This window comes from Drosophila subpulchrella, unplaced genomic scaffold (assembly GCF_014743375.2).
Source record: "Drosophila subpulchrella strain 33 F10 #4 breed RU33 unplaced genomic scaffold, RU_Dsub_v1.1 Primary Assembly Seq25, whole genome shotgun sequence".
Taxonomy (NCBI): Eukaryota; Metazoa; Arthropoda; class Insecta; order Diptera; family Drosophilidae; genus Drosophila; species Drosophila subpulchrella.
In genome coordinates, this window is record NW_023665555.1 from 1,126,335 (window position 1) to 1,132,334 (window position 6,000).

The window sequence follows — 6,000 nt, forward strand, 5'->3', positions numbered from 1 at the left end:
ACTTATTACTCAATTAGTTAGAGAATATGAAACAACTAGATTTATCAAGCAGCTTGATGGAAAAATCAAAGTATTGAATAAATATATATTTTTTTATTATCCAAATAGAAGAAATTTTCGTTTTTGGTCAAGGGATAATATTCCAGGAATTTTTTCATTACCTTGACCTTTGCGCCTGCATCAAGGCATTTTAGCAATCCTTTGTAACAACTATTTGTGTTGTTGGTACCAGTTATAATTTGTTCGCAAATAAAAAAATACTTTCCTAATTATATGTTTTATGACCTCTTTTATGAAGGGATAATATTCCATGAATTTTTTCCAATACCTTGACCTTTGCGCCTGCGTCGAGGCATTTAAGCAAATCCTTTGTAACAACTGTTTGTGTCGTTGGCAACAGTTATAAATGGCTCGCAAATAAAAAATACTTTCCTAATTAAAATTTTTATGACCATTTTTTTATGACCTTTGCGCCTCCGTCGAGGCATTTTAGCAATCCTTTACACCATCACCTATGTTTATTGTAGGTAACCAACTTGACTCTGGGGTTATGGTATGGTTAGCAATGGGTGGTTTGCTTAATGGGATTTAAATTATCGGTGACAAATTTATAAGTGAAAGTCACAGACATTTTTGGACAAAGGATACAATTGGTCATTTAGGTGTGGGTATACACATTTGTTATGGTGATGGAAAATGGGATAATCACAGTGTTTTTTCTTTTTACTGTATTACGCCGGAGTGATTTCAATTACTTTCCCAATTATAGTTAGTTTTAAATCGTTTTTGACATTCATATATTTTGTTCTTTCTAGACATTTTATTGTAGCTTATAACTATAGTTATGGGATGTAAGGCTAGCTAGTTAAGATTACATTTATTATACCTACATAAGATGAAAGAACATGAAAAATGGAAATGTTTTATTTTAACAATATACTAGTTAAAGTGGATGATATTATTATATATTCTTAATATCTGTCATTATAAATCAAAATTGTTTATCAAAAGAGCTTCTTAACAGTTTTTAGACAGCTTGTGAACAATTTATTTCTTAATTAGTTTTACAATCACAGGATACATCTTCCCCCAACATAATCGGATATGTTCCTCTAAGATTTATATATCAGTCCTGAGATATTTTGGCTTTGCGTTCTTTCTCATGTACATAGCAAACACATTGAAAATCAGAGTGTCCCCCAACATAATCGGATATGTTCCTCTAAGATTTATATATCAGTCCTGAGATATTTTGGCTTTGCGTTCTTTCTCATGTACATAGCAAACACATTGAAAATCAGAGTGTAAGTTTTTACTTCACATCGAAAGTCGTCTAGTGATCAAGAATTTTTGATGATTCTTAACAAAAGACTATAAAAGCTCGTAGACGTTAATAACAACTAGTAACCAGCTAATAATAATTAGTAAACATCAAGTAAACAGATACTAAACATATAGAAACCCGATACTAAACAACTTGTATACATCTACTAAACAACTTTTATACATCTACTAAACATATAAAACCAGATACTAAACAGCTAGAAAACAACTTGTATACATCTAGTAAACAACTTGTATACATCTAGTAAACAACTTGTATACATCTACTAAACAACTTGTATACATCTACTAAACATATAGTAACCAGCTAATAAAAACTAGTAAGCAACTAATAGACATCTACCAAGCAGATAGTAACCATCTAATAATAGCTAGTAATCAAAGTCCAAGCAGTTCAACCGCCATCATGAATCACGAAAACCAGATGAGTATTGTAATAAAAGAGTTTATTAAACTTATTCAGAATCTTACACAATGATGCCTTACTCATACAAATAGTATACAATTAGAATAGAACTAGAAAACTAGAACTAGAAAAATAGTTGACAACAAAAACCGATATTACCAGGTCCCAACACCTCTATCATAAACTTGAATCAGAAATTAAATTGAAAGACGCTCCTATGCTAGCTAATGATGCTTTCGAAATATGATATAATATTATTATGGGTTAGAACAAATGAATGCTTTAAAAATAATCCAACATCTGAGAAAGATTACATTGTGAGACCTATTTTACATCTATCTATGGGAACCAAGCGAAAATCTGCGTTTGGAATAACCGGCATGTTTCTTACAGAGGGATTGAGTAAGAAAATTAATTATATACAAATATAGATAAAATATAATTAATTATGAATTTAATGAAATATGTTTACAATAATTAAATATAAAAAAAAATATTGAATTATCCTACAAATTTTGCTTCTGACTGTAATTAAAACTACAGGTACAAATGAAGGGGAAGTATTTTATTCAATGTCCTTGGGTCTTGGGCATGTGACTTTGATGACGGTCAGGTAATGATAGTTCACTGAAAGTGTGTTTGGCTAACACATTTAGAAACTTTAACTTGTGTTCTTTGATAATTCTTAATAAGAGACTATAGAATCTCATAATACTTGTTAACATTTAGTAACCATCTAAAACCAAGTAATTTACAGATACTATACAGATAGTAACCATCCAAAACCAAGTACTGTACAGGTACTATACAAAAAGTAACCATCCAAAAACAATACTAAACAGAAAGTAACCATCAAAATACTGCTAGGTAACAACTAAATACAACGTGTTCAACGTGTCAAGTCCATGTCAATATGAGTACTACCCTAAAAAATTATATATCTCTGGATAATCTTCAAAGTCAATACCTATTAAATTCTGGATGGAGCAGTGGAGATGAAATTTCTACAGGACCCCACTTCATCATTTCTGTACCAATCAAATTTTGTTGGGATTGGCTGAGGTTTATAAAAAAGTTTTGTTAAATTGTAATGATGCTAACTAAGAATCGTGGTGAGTCTTGAACAAACCAGAAATGAAAAAACTTTTAAACTGAAAATTACGAAAAAAACCTGGAAAGTTCCCCATGTAACTCTGAGCTATTTTGCAAAAATTAAGATGTACGATATTATTAAAAGTTGTGTAAACCTACCAATCGCATTCCAGAGTTGGGATTTATATGTTAACCCCAAATTGGGGTATGGGAATCAATAGAGCTGAAATGTGAAATTGTCGGTTAACCTTGAAAAACCAAGATTTGCCATAATTGGATTTACACTAAATGGAGAACTTATCACAAATAACTTATTAAACTTGAAAGTTCACATGAATTCTGAGTCATTTCCATAATAATCTGAATGTCGATTTTAGTAAGAATTAGTATGCTCACCTATATGAAATGTATACAAGATTTCAATCTAGTTACTATAATCGTGAATCAAAACCATTTTTGACCCCAAATGAATTTAAATTGAAGACCCCTATTATTGTGGTTGATCTTTCATATCAAAACGAATCAGTAAATTAATTGGTCCTATTGATGTGAGAATTTCAATAGAACTAAAGACACCAAGTCATAAAAATTAATCTGAATGTTGATTTTAGTAAGAATTAGTATGCTCACCTATATGAAATGTATACAAGATTTCAATCTAGTTACTATAATCGTTAATCACAACCATTTTTGACCCCAAATAAATTTATTTTGAAGACCCTTATTATTGTGGTTAAGCTTTCATATCAAAACGAATCAGTAAAAATTGGTCCTATTGATGTGAGAATTTTAATAGAACTAAGGACACCAAGTCATGAAAATATCCAAGCTTACTGTCTCCTCATATATGACCGTTTAGTTGAATATAACCCACTAAACGGACTAGTACAACGAGTTGTTTAACATTAGAAAAATGTTGAAAGATATTGTATCGATTGATGTTCAAGGTTTCTTTGATAATAATAATAATTTTATTCTAAAGGAAATTGGAATTGTATTCGAAAAAGATCCAAACTTGAATAATAGTTTTTTAATAAAACCACCATATGATTTTACTATGCTAAATACCAAATCTCGAAAGACTGCAATTTGGTTAACCAATACACATCACAAAATTTTTTGGAATGATGGAGAAAATAGATTTCCACAAACTCGAAAGTATCTAAGGACAATTACAAGCGGAAAACAAATTATTTGTAAAGGTGTGGAAAAGAAACGATTTCTAGAGAAGTTTTTTGGGAGTCGTCAGCTCATTGATATCGAGGAAATGGGCTGTCCGTCATTAAACAGGTTTAAAGGAAACCGGTTTCCCTATTGTGAAACACACCTTAAGGGCGGGGTTTGTGCTCTTAAGAAAATAAAATTAACCAAATGAAGTTTCATGAGGAAGTTGACCAATTTATTAAACAATTTAAAGGAGAGATAATTGGTCAGCATTTTCAATACCTTCTAAACACAAAAACTATGTTCATGAATCGAGGTGGACATGATCTCACTACTACGAATTATGGTGAACACTTTACATTTTGTAATCCAGAAATGACGTCGGAAACGTGCGCCTGCTTCTTCTATGCAAATCGTCGGAATCAAAGCAAGAATCAAATTAATTTCAATATATAATCAAACATGTTCGCAATACCAATATAATGAATAAATGTATTATTATGCTACAAAATACACTTCTGACTTTTTATTTCGAGTTAAATTTACAGGTATGGAGAATGGAAAATATTTCCTTGACTGAGATATGTCGGCTACTTGCGAGCTAGCAGTCAGCCGTGAGGTCGTTGGCGTGAGGCCCATGATCAATGGGCGTGCGCCTTCAGACTTGTGCATGTGTCCCTTTTATTCCGGTCAGGTAATAGACAGGTGCGCATGTTCGGGTAGCTCTTGCTTGAATCCCTTTTTTGATATGTTTATGACCCGTTTGTGGAAAGGAGAGAATCTTAGAGAATTTACCAGTTAAACCTTCTGGGGCGGAAACAAAAATGTCTGTTTGAAAATATTCGACATCTGAGAATTATTAACTTGTGGGATTCATTTTATTGGGGTTCTTTTGATTTCTAAATTAATTTTACAGTCATAGGAAACGTTATTCCCCAACATGATCGGACATGTTCCTCTAAGGCAACCATCTTTAGATGTTTTGGGTTTGCGACCTTTCTCACGTGCACAGCAACACCTGCTGAATATTAATTGCTAATAATGAGGAAAAGGATACATGATCAATATTGTCACATGGGGATGTGGGGAAAGTGTGCGACCTTTCTCCCGTGTACAGCAACACCTGCTGAATATTTATTGTTGATAATGAGGCAAAAAGGTCACGTGATCAGTATTGTCACATGGTGGTGTGGGGTTGGGGGCAATTAAGTATACTCTTTATAGACATGATCGTGACATTTTTATGAGTTCAAAGTCCATTAAAATCACTTAATTTATTGGATTATCCTAATTGTCCCAGAACCCGCATACGTTAATGAAGAGGCGGGGGTCATTAATATGTTAATCAGTGAGAGGCGGGGTCATTAATATGCTAATTAGTAAGGGGGCGGGGGCCATTAATATGCTAATTGTCCCAGAATCCGCGTTTCCATACTACTCAACTTCAACCTCCGAAGAGATAAGTCGTGCCACAACAGTGTAAAGCCTAGCCAAAAACGTTATCAGCAAAATTTTGCACAAACAAATATCAACCACAAAGAGAAAATAAAAAACACAACAACACCAAACACACGAAAACCTCTAATCCGGGCTTAAGCCCTTTACCAGCAATCATGACAGACCCACCAGACATTTACAAATCCCAAAAATCATACCATTCAAAATTAGGCGAACCAAAATTTATTATAATTAAAAGGAAGGACAACGGCTCGTTTGAAAAACTATCACCATTCATCATTAAAAAATCCGTGGACTTTGCCTGTGGAGGGGAAGTTGACGGATGCAAAAAATTAAGAGACGGCACATTATTAATAAAAACTAAAAATGAATTGCAAGCCAGAAAGCTCCTTAAACTTACAACAATCGCAGAAATCGAAGTAACAACAAATGAACATAAAACATTAAACTTCTCTAAGGGAGTTATTTATTGCAACGACCTTAGATATATCGACGAAGACACAATCCTACAAGAGTTAAAATCACAAAAAGTAACC